This window comes from Bacillus rossius, chromosome 2 (genome assembly GCF_032445375.1).
Source record: "Bacillus rossius redtenbacheri isolate Brsri chromosome 2, Brsri_v3, whole genome shotgun sequence".
In the NCBI taxonomy this organism is placed as follows: Eukaryota; Metazoa; Arthropoda; class Insecta; order Phasmatodea; family Bacillidae; genus Bacillus; species Bacillus rossius.
The window spans coordinates 88,783,148-88,797,810 of record NC_086331.1 but is presented as its reverse complement, the minus strand read 5'-3'; the positions used below and the strand labels follow the sequence as shown (position 1 = coordinate 88,797,810).

Below are 14,663 nucleotides of genomic sequence, written 5' to 3'. Positions count from 1 at the left end.
CGAAGGTCCCAGGGCGAAGAGTTCAGTTCCGGGCGATAGTGTCGCGGGCGCGGCGGAGTTCCGAGCGAGGCGTCGAGTGGGATCTCGGCGAAGGGAAGTGCGACGGCGGCGGCGGAGTGCGGCGACGGAGTCCTGCGACGGTGGTCCGCGAGGGGTGCTGCGGCAAGAGTTGCACCAGAGGCGCGGGCCAGCGAGGTGTGTAGTGTGTGAAAATGAGTGACTGGGGAAGTAACATTTTTTTAAGTGTAATTGATTATTTGCCATTTTAGAAGATTATTTGTAAGTAACATAAGAAGTGGCCATCAATAAAACTGAGTAGTGTAATAAAATCTTTTTTGGGCTATCCTTTACGAACCCGCAGTAAATCGTAACATTTTGGTGTCAGAAGTGGGATAGGCCTAATTGATAGATTTAGGATTCAGTTACATTATTAGGATAAAAATTAAGAATTAGAATTTAGTTTTTTGAGAATATAATTAGTGTTTAGGTATAACTTTTGTGAATTTGGCATTTCCTATAGTTCGTTTGAGTGCAGTTATACTGTATTTAGTGTTCATTTTGAATGTAAGACTCACTGTTAGTTTAATTGGAAGGTTCGGCTAGGTCATTTAAAATTAAGAACAGTATTAGAAAAAAATTATTATTTAGGTTGTTTAATTATTAAATGCTTTAGAGAGAGATTGCTGCTGAAGAGTTAAGTGTACAAGATATCAGGAAGATAACGGTACTCCTGGAAGAAATGGTGAATGACATGAGGGCATGGCGAACCAGTATGAAGAACTCTGCGAAAGAAGTGAAGAGTGAAAATAATGAGAGTAAGGACCATCATGACAAAACGAAGAGCGGGTCAAATAATAGCCTACAGGAAATGAAGAAGGGTCGGGATAAAATGAAAAATGGCCAGGAAAAAATTAAGAATGAAATGAAGACCGAAGTGAAGATAAGCCTAGAAGAGAAGAACAGCCAAGAGAATACTAGCCAAGAGAAAAACAGCGAACAGAAGAACAGCGAACAGAAGACCGGCCAAGAGAAGAACAGCCAAGAGAAGAACAGCGAAGAGAAGAACAGCGAAGAGAAGAACAGCGAAGAGAAGAACAGCGAAGAGAAAACCAGCCAAGAGAACAGAAAGGGTCATTCCATGTCAAATCAACACACTTTTAATAAAATTTTTACCTCACCATCTCAGATTTGATGAAATTTTGCACAGATGTTACCTCCATACAGACTAACAAAAATATAAAATTGTAGAATGATATATCCATCCGTTTTGGAAATATTGCTTTGTAAATTTTCGAAAAAACACTCAAAAACGCATGACAGGCATATTTTAAAATTACAATAACCCTTCTCCAAATTAAGTTAGAAAGGTGAGACAGGTGTCATTTTGCAGCATTTGGTATGGACTTTCATGTGATATGTAACACAATAATGTCTAGAAAAAAGTAATTTTCAAAATAATTTTTAAAATTTAAATTTAAAAATTTGGAAAAAGTGCATTTTAAATTTTTTTTAAAAAATTCTATAAAAATTTTTAACAATTATTAAATTGTCTACAAAGTTTCAAAGTGGAGAGTTAATGGGTTCATAGTAAAATTAATTGGTAATTGTAACCATATTTATACTTTAGGACTTTACCCAATTATAATATTTAACCATTTTTATAATTATAATAAGTTATGTTGAAAGTATAAACACATAAAATTGATTAAAAATCACTAATAACACAATTGTAATTAATTCTAGTGCTACACTTTGCTTGTCTCTGATACAGGATTTCAAAGATTAGTTCAGACAAGCATCCAGCTACTAGGGATTCCCCTCAATTTGCTTTGGGATTTCCCTAGCTTTGGGATTCCCCTTACTTTGGGATTCTCCTTGCATTGCCTTGGGATTCCCTTAGCTCTGTGATACCCTTGCTTTGCCCTGGGATTCCCCCCTAGCTCTTTCAGAGTACTGTAGAGTAGTGGTTTCAGCTAGTTTTTGCTAGGAGTCTGTATTGTTCTGATGTAGTATCAAAGTTGTTAGTACAAGTATCAGTGCTACGCCTATATAAAAAGTGACCATTTGATTTATATTATTAGTGGAGTTTATGCATTCTGAATTGAGAATGTTGATATTTATTTTTAAAAAGGTAATAGTGACTGAAACCCTATGAAAACGTGGGCAGTTTACGGTAAGAAATGGCCCTCAGTGAATCATTTTTGAAATTACAGTGTTTTAATCCATTAAAAAAAAGCAAACACAACATTAGGGAAAAAAGAAAATTAAGGAATGTTACTAGTTGGATGTGCAGTTTGTTTTCTGAATTGCCAAAGGGAGCAAAAATTTGTGATAGCTGTAGAATAGAAATTACAACATTACAAACTGCTGCTGCTTCTTCTTCTTCTTCTACTCACCAGGATAACGAATCAAGTTCAGATTCTGATAAAGATCCCAGTTTTTTTGCATCCTCAGAGGTGATTGGTTCATTAAATATTTCACTACAAGGGCTAAGAGAATCTCCTATTAATAGGAAAAAAAATTCAAATCAAAAAGTTATGCAACCAGAAAAATTAAAAAAATTGACTCCACAATCAAAAGGAAACTTTTTGAGTTGCCAGATAATTTCTCTGAGGATGATGGTGAAGATTTAGAGGAATCAGTTTTGCAAAACCTCAAAGCCAATTTCTTGAGTTCTACTAGTACGAGCAAAATAAGTTAATGATATTAACCTGTTTACCACCAAATTGGGGAGTTAGAAAAATAATGTGAGAGTTTGATGCGCCAAACTACATGGTACGACAATAAAAAAAAACTCTTGGCTGAAAAAGGAATGTTAGAAAGTCCTAACCCCAAACCAGGCAAACACCTCTCAGAAGATGTAGTTGAAGCTGTCCATTTATTTTATGAAAATGATGAAGTCAGTAGAGCGATGCCTGGAGTTAAAGACTGCATAACAGTCACTGAACCTAATAAAAATAAATCAAAAAATATCAAAAAGACTTATTTTGTGCAATCTGAAAGAGGGATACACTTTATTCAAGGAGAAATTTCCAAATATTAAAATAGGTTTTTCAAAATTTGCGGAGTTTCGTCCAAAGCATTGTATTTTAGCTGGTTCTAGTGGGACACATGCAGTGCGTGTATGTACAATCCATCAAAATGTCAAATTGATGATTGAAAATGCAAGATTATGTGATTTAACAAATGGAGAATTCAAAACCTACAAACATTGCCTACCAAAAATGGTATGCAATCCACCAACAATAGATTGCAATATTGGACATTGTACATATTGTCCTGGTACTGCAGCAATACGGACCGTCCTAGAGAAGTCATTTGAAGAGCACCTGATACGAAAGATCACATTTCGGCAGGGGATTTCAGTTGACCGTTGCAATTTACAGACACTGCAGAAATCATCAGCAGATTTCATAGATTTACTTTGTGACAAGCTGTCACTCCTAGTCCCCCATGACTTTATTGCAAAACAACAGACCTCTTTCATGAATCACTTAAAGGAAAATTTAAAAGAATCTGAATTTACCATCACATTCGACTTTTCAGAAAAATACAGTATGGTTGTACAAGATGAAGCCCAGACTTACCACTGGACTAAGGGACATACCACAGTTCACCCGTTTGTGATATATTATAAAGGAGAAAAAAGAATTGAACATTTTAACTACGTTGTAATTTCTGACTGCCTAGAGCACAATACAGTTGCTGTTTACACATTTCAAAGAAATTTGGTTGCGTGTTTGATTACAAAATTTAAAAACGTTCCTCATAAGTTCTTTTACTTTTAAGATGGGTCTGCTGCCCAATATAAAAAGAAGAAAAATTTCATCAATTTGTGTTTTCACAAGCAAGACTTCAACATATCAGCTGAATGGCATTTTTCAGCCACAGCTCACGGTAAAGGGCCTTGCGATGGAGTTAGAGGTACGGTTAAGAGATTAGCAGCTAAAGCTAGCTTGCAACGGCCCTACGAAAACCAGATCTTGACCCCTTTCCAGCTTTATGAATGGGCAGTAGAAAATATTTCTGGTATTAATTTCACTTTCACTACACAAGAGGATTACATAGAGTCAGAAATATTTTTAAAAGATCGTTTCAATCAGGCAATTACCATCCAAGGAACTCAGCAATATCATGCATTAATAACTGTTGACTCAAGCACATCAAAAATTACTGTGAAAATATTTTCTGGAGCTACACATTCATCACAAGTAACTGTTACAAGATCACTAGACAAACCGCAAATAGGAGACGTAAAGGGCTATACTGCAGTTGTATATGACAAGAATTGGTGTCTAGCTTATGTTATGGAGAAAAACGAAGAAATTGATGAAGTGAAAGTAACATTTCTCCACCCTGCTGGACCATCACCATCCTTTTCTTATCCAGGGAAACCAGATGTATTATGGATTCCTTTCATATATGTGTTATGTACAGTAAATCCTGTGATACCAACTGGAAGAATTTATGTGCTATCTGAAAATGACACTTTAAAAACCAATGAGGAATTTTTAAGTACTGTAATTGAAAATTGCAATCAAACATGTGAGTGCTAATTTCCTTTCTTCAATTTATTTCTCATTTTAAATTATTGTGCAGGGGAATCTTGCATATATTGTACTTCAGCATAAAGTATTTCTCATTTTAAATTAAATTCCTTGTAAAATTTAATTAAAAAATTGTTCAGTTTAAGATACTTTCAGTGTACAGAATAGTATCTGATTTTTTTTTGTGTATTTTACAACAAGATTTTACTGTATTCTGTTATGCTTTCTTTGCTGCCAACATTTAACCTAAAGTTTGACAAAATGGGCCTTGTTTTCAATTAATTTTACTATGAACCCATTAACTCTCCACTTTGAAACTTTGTAGACAATTTAATATTTGTACAAACAATTTTATAGAATTTTTTGAAAAAAATTAAAAATGCAGTTTCCAAAATATTCAATTTAAATTTTAAAAATTATTTTGAAAATTATTTTTTTTCTAGACATTATTGTGTTACATATCACATGAAAGGCCATACCAAATTCTGCAAAATGACACCTGTTTCACCTTTCTAACTTAATTTGGAGAAGAGTTATGGTAATTTTAAAATATGCCTGTTGTGCGATTTTGAGTGTTTTTTCGAAAATTTACAAAGCAATATTTCCAAAACGGATGGATATATCATTCTAAAATTTTATATTTTTGTTATTCTGTATGGAGGTAACATCTGTGCAATTTTCATCAAAACCTGAGATGGTGAGGTAAAATGGGTATGTTGATTTGACATGGAATGACCCGCAATCAGAAGAATAGCGAAGAAAATAACAGAAAAGAGAAGAACAGCAAAGAGATGAACAGCGAAGAGAAGACCAGCGAAGAGAAGACCAGCCAAGAGAAGACCAGCCAAGAGAAGACCAGCCAAGAGGAGACCAGCCAAATGGAAATAAGCCAAGGAGAGGATAACATCCAGGACATGAGTTGAAAGAAGAGTTGAAGAAAAGCACAGAAGTGGTGAAGATGGGTTACAAAGTGAGGAATATTGAACAAGAAGAAATGAAGATAAACCAAAGAGAGAGGGGAAAATGCCAAGAAGAGTTGAAGAAAAGCCGAGAAGAGATAAACATGAGTTAAGAACAGATAGAGAAGTGCAAAGAAGAAATGAAGAAAGACCAAGAACAGATGCAGGAAGACCAAGAGGAGATAGAGAAAGGCCAAGAACAGGGGAAGGAAGACCGAGAAGAGACAAGGAGAACACAAGGAGTCATGAAGAGGGTACAAGGTGAAACTAAGTGCAGTCCAGACAAGATTCAAAAGAATCAAGAAGGAATGAGGAACCAAGAAGAGGCAAAAAAGAGCCGAGAAGAAATGCTGTGTGAACAAGTAGCTGCGAGAGAAGGAATACATAGGAAAAGGGAAGAAACAAGTAAACGTTGGAAGGCAATAAGCAATACTCTCATTAGTATCGGGCCCGTCCAAGGCAACGGTCGACCCGGCTCGGGCAGCTGACTGAACGGCATGGGGCATCTGCGACGCAGAAGTGTCACCGGGTGACGAGAGAAGCTACATCTACTGCAAGAGAGGGTTATCTGGTGAGACTGTACAGCCCGCGATGGAGGAAAGGCAGGAGGCCTAAACTTTGAGTAACATGGGGACACCTAGGAGGAGATGCGTTACCTGTTAATGGACGAACAGGTTAAAGGAGGGGGTTAATGTTACGAACGTGAGCAAGGCCGCGACACGTGCAGGTGCACAGCTGGCTGACGTCATGTGGCCGCACAACATGAGATGTTCCGCGCGCACCTGGGTAGCCGCTTCCCCTCCCTCCAGCCCTCAGCTCACTGCGCGGCGCTGTTAGTTTGACATCCGAAACCTGACAGCTGCGGGGTTACGCGAGTGGCCGACACGTGTTTTGAGAGATTTCTGCCGTCGGGTCGGCATGGAATGATGCGACTGGCCCCAGCCGCACTCGCGAATTCGAGAAGGCGCCCGGGCTATATATATGCCTGGGACGCCGGCCTCGGGGTCTGAGTTCAGTCAGAGTTCAGGCGGGAGCTTTCCAGCGGCGGAGTTTCCGGGGGATAGTGCCGCGGGTGTGACAGAGTGGCGAAGTCCTTGGACGAAGGTTCCAGGGCAGGAGTTCAGTGGAGTCAGGAGTTTTCCCGCGGCGGAATTTCCGGGCGATAAAGCGGCGAAGTCCCTGGACGAAGGTCCCAGGGCGAAGAGTTCAGTTCCGGGCGATAGTGTCGCGAGCGCGGCGGAGTTCCGAGCGAGGCGTCGAGTGGGATCTCGGCGAAGGGAAGTGCGACGGCGGCGGCGGAGTGCGGCGACGGAGTCCTGCGACAGTGGTCCGCAAGAGTTGCTGCGGCAAGAGTTGCACCAGAGGCGCGGGCCAGCGAGGTGTGTGGTGTGTGACGAGTGACTGGGGAAGTAACATTTATTTAAGTGCAATTGATTATTTGACATTTTATAACATTATTTATAAGTGACATAAGTAGTGGCCATCAATAAAACTGTGTAGAGTAATAAAATCTTTAATTGGGCTATCCTTTACGGACCCGCGGTAAATCGTAACAATATATAATAGTTTCAATGTCATTACAAATCTATTCTCATTTCTTTTCCTGAAGAGCTAGCAGAATGAGCACAGAGGGCACACCTACCTACAAGCAGCATTTTTTCTCTTGTTAAACACTGATAGGAAAAAAATGTACGAAAGGCTGCAGGCCCACTCACTTACCTCATCTTTGTCTCTTTTTTTACATAAAACTATCTTAGTCATGTTTATCTCTAGTTAAATAGATTGGACATAATGCATGGAAGACTGCAGGTAGGTAGGTGTGCCCTCTCCACTTCCTACACTCGTCTTGCAAGAAGCAGTGTGGTACATATATTTGAGTAAATTCTAGCATTAGTAGGCTCTCTCTCTATCCATATATATACACATACACTATTATAAAATTGAAACTGTCTGTTTGTTTGAGCATCATGCAAAAACTACTGGAACAAATTTCAGTGAACATTTTTTTATTAGAAAGGTCTTTCCCTAACTTAAAAACTAGGCTATTTATAATAACAAAATTCCACCCCTAAGGGGCTGGAAAAGAGGTAAATATAGTTGTAAGATACTTAAATATATCTCTGAAACTAATCAAACTAAAGAAAATATGTTCGGTACGAGTAACATACAAAAACCTTGCACCAAAAATTTTAAGTTTTACAAAAAACAACCCATGAGGAGTGAAAACGGGGGAAGATTATATTTTAAAGATAAATAATAAAATCTAAAAATTTAACTAAGCATAGTAAATTATATTGGGTAAAAATAATAAACACATGAATATAAACAACCACAATTCTCATTTTTTGTGAAATTCAAACTTTAAGAGGTGAAAAATGGGGTAAGTATGTTTTAAAGGATAATAATTATATCTCTGAATTTAATTAAGAGTAATAAATAATATACATACCAATAATAAACATACAAAAATTAAGTACAAACCACAATTTTTTACATTTTGCTAAATGCAACCCCTAAGGTGTGAACAATATAAATATGTTTTTAAACTAATATTTATATTTTCAAATAAAACTAAGCATAAATAATTAATTTTGTACCAATATAAACTTAAGAAAACTACCAACCACAAATTTACATGTTGTGAACATCAACCTAATGTGAGAAAAAGTGGGAAATATGGTTTTAAGATTAGTAATTTTTATCTCCAAAATTAACTGAGCTTGTTACATGATATTGGGTGTCAGTAACAAAAATATGAAAACTAGGTACTAATAACAATTTTTATATTTTGTAATATTCAACCCCTAAGGTGAATAAGAGGTAGGTTTGCTTTTAAGATTAATAATTATACCTTTAAATTTAATTAAGGGTCGTAAATGATTTTGGGTACCATTAATAAACATACAAAAACTACCAAACACAATTTTTTATATTTTGTGAAATTATAACTCTAAAGGGTTGAAAAAAGGGTAAGTATGTTTTTAAGAATAAAAATTATATCTGCAATTTAGTTACTAGTAATAAAGTATATAGGAAAAAAATAATAAACATATGAAAACTATATCTAAGGGTAAGAAACTAAGAATGAACATTGTTTGTATTTTTAAGTTTTCCAGATTTTGTCTTTTAAGGGTGTGAATTGAAGTAAGTTATAAAAAATTCATATCTCCTTAGCAAACAAAGCTGGATGTAAGAATCTTAGCATAAATAATGTAAATAATTAATTACATAGAGTAATTTATGTCTATTTATTAAGAAAAATTTTTTGGAATTAGTCACATACTTTTCTTTAAATGGTAAGATTTTAGCAATACTCTGCAACTGCACAAGTGAAGCCGCGGATTTAAAGCCAGTACTAATATAAAATTATAACTGTATGTCTGTTCGAGCATCACGCAAAAACTAATGAACCGATTCTGATGCAACTTTTAGTGTTTTAAAGCTTACAATTAGTCTTAATAATTGGTGAACATTTTATTTCCCTATGTTGATGGGAGCCAGAGAGTCAACAATAAAACCAATTTTTTTTTACACTGCTTGGCGTGACCCGTTGGCATAGTGAAGCTCGCTGCGACTAGCTAGTTTAGTTGTAAATTTCCTCAATTGATGGTGTTGCCTTGAATTTTATACATGCTATCATTTGGTGCATCTGTCACATCTTTGTTTGTTCAATCATCACGCAAAAAACTACTGGACCGGTTTTTATGAAACATTTTGTTTTTAAAAGCTTATGATTAGACTTAAAAACTTGTAAATATTTTAATTACTAGAACACGGGATCCACTTGAAAGAAATTAGGAAGACTGTTGAAAAAAATATGGTGTCAGATATTAAACACTTTGTTAGTTCTATAAAGAAATAAAATGAGGCGCTATCTTTTATTATTTCAAACTAAAAGTTGCACTTCAATAGATAGCTGTTTGGTTTTATTGCTAAGTTATAATACTAGCAGTGGTTTTTACGGCACATATCACCTAGAACTGAAAACAGTGAAAATGGTGATAAATATAGGTAAAGCATTCATTTCAGGAAAATTTAATTTTTTTAACATTTGCATTTTGCATTTTGCACCCGAATCCAATAAATTTAGTTTAATAATAAAAATTTAATATCAAAAGCAAATTTAGCAGGAGGTAATAAATCAAGGGTGAATAATATAGAACTGAGAAAGAATAATCTTCAAAAGAGGTGAAAAGATATTTAAAAAAATCATACTAATGAATCTAATCAAGTGGTAGGGTGAATATTTTTTTGGAAAATTTAATTTATTAGTGCTAAGCATGACTATTAATCTACTTACACATATAATAAGAAAATTTATACCTGTATTATATATTTCAAATTAAGATCTGATTGTTTCAAAAATGTTAAAATAATGTACGTGTTTGTAATAAAGTGAAACAATGGGGAAGTTTAATTTTAATCATTCTGTGCATAAAATCAAATTAAATGAAAGTGTAAATTTCAGAGATAACTAAATATAAATTAAATTTAAATATGCATGTGTTTCACAAATTTTAAAATAGGCTCTCTCATAAAATGAAGGGGGAAAAAGGAGGTAAATGTGATTTCATCAAGCTAATACCTCTTCAAACACACTAAAAGAGAGTTATAAAATCAGCGTACTTTGACTATATTTAAAATTAATCAATATTATTTTTTTTACAAAAGTAAGGGACACGGTGGTCAAGTGGTTAGAACATTCACCACCCCTCCCCCTCCAAAAGACCAGTTCGATCTCTGGAGGAGTCCAACCCTGATTTTCGCAAGTGGGAAATGTGGCGGCGATGCCATGGCCTGTGGGTTTTCTCAGGGTACATCCTTTTCCCCCACCAATTTAAAGCTCATTTATCTCCCCTCATGCATTCTCGCTCGGATAGGGCAGCCGGCTCCTATGAGTGTCAGCTTCATTCCGTCCATGTAGACCACATAGACACTGTGTTTTGATTCTCTAAGTACCTACTTTATACAACATTACAAATATCAATCTTTTATAGTTTTGTTATGAATGAAATATTAAATATTCCTGATATTTAATGTCATTTATTTAGTCAAAAGTACTGGAATTATTCACAAAACTGTCTAACAGTGGTGCAATATCAGCAATATTCTGAAGTTGCCATGAGCAAAACCACAGGTTATAAGCTAGTATATATATCTGTGTGCGTGTGTGCGAGTGTGTGTCTATAGCGAGAGAGAGCATTGAATTTCTGTTTAAATATTTTTGAGAATCTTTTCCTTTCTTAACTTACTTTATTATTTGGAGGATTTTCATTATAGTGATTTAATTTATTTCCATTTATCAGTTTTCTCATAATTAGTCATATTTACCCCACAATTTCCCTGGTCTACATAGAACTCTCCAGTATCGAGTTTCTTAAAGTTTTGTCAGAATGGTAAAAAGACTTTATATATGTATAATCAAACAAGATAAAAGTACCAAAAAAGGTTATTCTTATGAAAAGTAAATTTTATGAAAGAAAAAAAAATGGCTAACTTATAAAAAATTAAAAAAAATTTTTATCTTCTAACATGTTTTTGAATCATTTCCTAATAGGGCTTTGTGATATTTCAAGTGGATTACCAGTAGTTTACAGTTTGAATGAGTGGTTACATTAGGTTAGCTATTTTACAAATACTCTAATAACCCTAGAATTATCTTGGGTTAGGTTAGATACATTTAAAATACTTTAAAATTTAAGGACAGTTGGTTAGGTAAAGTTAGCTACATTAAAAATACTGTGAAATTGTGTGAACAGCTGGTTAGGTTAGGTTAGCTACATTAAAAATACTGTGAAATTGTATGAAAGGCTGGTTAGGTTAGCTACATTAAAAATACTGTGAAATTGTATGAAAAGCTGGTTTGGTTAGGTTAGCTACATTAAAGATACAATAAAATAATGAGGGTATTCTGAAGGAGAGCCATTTTTTCCATAAAAATTATAGTAAAATTCCAAAATTGTTTGTTTTACTGACTGGCATGTTTTCCAATTATTTTCCTGGGTGTGTTATAATACTTCAAGTATTTTACCAAAAATTGGCAGTTTAAATAGTGGTTCAGTTAAGTACATCAAAAATAGCATAAAATTGTGATAATGGTTGGTTATGTTAGTTTAGCTACATTAAAAATACTTTACAATAGTTTGGATGGTTGGTTCAGTTAGGTTAACTGCAATTAAAATACTTCGAAATGGTGTGAACAGTTGGTTGGGTTAGGTTGCCTAAACTACATATACTTTTAAATTGTGTGAACTGTTAGTTAGTTACATTAAAAATACTATCAAATAGTAAAAACAGTTGGTTAGGTTGAGTTAGCTAGATTTTATATTGGTAATTCCTTACCAATTGTTCAAAATATTTTACAGTATTTTGAATGTAGCTAACCTAACCTACAATCATTCCCACTATTAAGTATTTTTAATGTACTGGTAAAATTCTTGCATCACAGCTTTTCCGTAAATAAAATAATAAAATTCAGGAAATACTTTATTTTGAACACTAAAAATGTTCCTCAATTTACCCGGAAACAGCATTTCTAAATTATGACAGGATTCTGAGAAATCATAGTTTATAGGTTACAATACAATACCTGCGCATTGACTCGGCCGCTGCTATTTTTTGCTTTCCCATGGGGATCCATGTATGTATGTTTTAGAAAATATTGAGCATTGTCAATTAGGTTAGCTACATTATATAATAATTTAAAACATTGTGGATGATTAGTAAGGTTAGTATTAAAAATACTGTAAAATATTTTTAATGGTTACTTAGGAATTACCAATTTGAGATGTAGTTATCCTGACCTAACCAAGAGTTCACACGATTTCACAGTATTTTTAATGTAAGCTATACTAACCTAATTAATCACCCACAATATTTTTAAGTATTTTTAATGGAGTTAACTTAATGTAAACGACTACTCACAAAGTAACAAATTTGTAATATTTATACCAAACATGCATAAACGCTACCTCGGACGGAATGTTGTAAATTTTAGGTATGCCAATCCTGTGATTCTCCTTGTGTAAGAACGTTAAAAAAAATTTATGGGTGCGTCCATGCATAGGTATTGTAATGTACACTATAAATGGTTATTTCTCAGAAACTAGTAGGAATATAAAGTTTCTGTTATTAGAGTAAATAAAGGAACGTCTCTAGTTTTCAAAAAAGTATTTTCTGAAATTTATTGTTAATTTCCGGAAAAGCCACGACATAAGAAAATTACTAACCGACAATTGAGGCGGTCTACGTAAAACGGGCGTATAAGCAAAAATGATGTTTTGAGAAAACACAAAAAGAATATTTCATTGCTTTCTCCTGTTGTCATAGTAATCATTATTGAACTATTTCACTTTCATCACTTTCATTAGAGTCACTCATTTTAACTATTAATAATATAAATAAGCAGCATCACACAGGACTATCAAAACATAACATAACCACAAAACAAGAAAACCTGACTGTGAAAACCAGCTGACATCACCTCACAAAAACAGGTGTACCAACTTCAATTTTCAAGATATTGCGATGAAACTTGCACCACTGAATTCTACACGAAATGGCGGATCAAATAAAGCGATCTGCGTAAAAAGGGCGTATGAACCCATACGCCCGTTTTACGTAGACCGCCTCAATTATAAAAAATTTGACGGTGTTTGTAATATGTACCCTAACCCCTGTTAAAATGGCAAACTACTTGAAATATCATAACAACTCTTAGAGAATATTAAATGCCTAGTTTAGTGTCTATTTTAGAGGCTTCTTCGAAAATAAAACAAACACTTTCCTAATCCTAATTATTTTAGTGCTACTGACCTTAGTAATTGTTATTTTGAGACAGGAGAGCAAATTTGTTACATTTCAATTATTTACAAAAGTTTATAGGTAAACCGATGTTGTCACATCAGTATCATAAGAGCCATTTTAACCATGCAAGTTCCTTTTTTGGTGCTAGTTGGGTATATTCATGAATGCAACTTTGAACACAGGTTAATTCAACAAATTAACAATTTTAACGTTCGCCTGTGCAGAAACGTGGGTGCCGTCATGCCTGAGTCCCTACTGTGCTTGCTAAAAGCTTGCTTCAATAAAGACAGACATCCTAAATTTAGAATCTGTTCCTGTATTGTAAAAAATGTTAGAAAGTAAAAAACAATGCTAACTATTCAGTATCACATATCAAAGTTTATCCCTTGATTCTAACGGCATCCCATAGTACATACTTGCTGTTAATTATAGTAGCCTACACTGAAAAAACCTCAAAATAACCAAAACTGGAATATTGCAATACAAACCAATTATCTAAAGTCTTGTAGAAATTTTTTCTTTTGTATACATTTCATAATCAAAATTCAATGTCATATCTCAAGTTTTGTTATGTCCAGGATCTTTTAATGTACTAATTAAAGCAGCAAGCGATATTTACCACAGGATTAATATATACAGGATCATTCCATCAGGATCACATGATACACTTCGATAAGTGATGGAGAACTTATTAACAAAACATTTTGGAATTTTTTAATTCTTAATTTTTTTTTTTTATTTTTTTTAGCAAAGTGACTTCCGTTAAGCATTACCAATAATGAGAGCAATTAGTTAAGTTAGCTACATTTTAAATGATCATTCCTAACCATCAAAATGATTTTAAAGTATTTTTAAGGTAGCTAGGCTAACCTAACCAACCGCCCACAATCTTTTATCATAATGCTGCCCTCCAAGAAATTAACTAAAACACATGTGCAAAGTATAAAAAATGATTTTTGGAAAAAAAAAATTGTCTGGCAAAGTGTCTCTTTATAAGAATTATAAACACAATTTTAGAAATTTTTTATAAGAGCCTCTTAACTTCACAATTACTAACCTATCTCATTTCATTACTAGCCGTCAGCAATGTATACGATTATGTTATGGGTCTTGTTCTACAATACATGAAACAATTGTAAAATGTATTGTATAACTTCATATCGAAGAGCATTGATATAACTCTTGACAAGTATCTGATTCTTCTATAAAGTCGCTAAATTGAGTTTGAACAAAGTAATCGGCAAACAGTACGGCTAACAGCAGAAACTAAATATACAATCTAATTAATAGTAAATTTGAACAAGATGAACTTAATTTCACCGCAGCCAAACAGATAGGAACTTAATAAAAA

General features: G+C 34.3%; 1 protein-coding gene across 5 annotated transcripts in view; it reads right to left on the bottom strand.

Annotated features, from left to right (window-relative positions):
- Positions 1 to 14,663, bottom strand: part of LOC134529439 (DDB1- and CUL4-associated factor 7) — a 200,128-nt gene that overhangs the window by 128,113 nt on the left and 57,352 nt on the right. The window contains exon 1 of one of the 5 annotated variants that reach the window (XM_063363536.1): positions 14,370 to 14,661. The exons of the other annotated variants lie outside the window; for them this stretch is intronic. The gene's annotated coding sequence lies outside the window, so the exon portion shown is untranslated. Of the gene's footprint in view, positions 1 to 14,369; positions 14,662 to 14,663 lie in introns of those variants that run through there. 5 annotated transcript variants of the gene reach the window in all.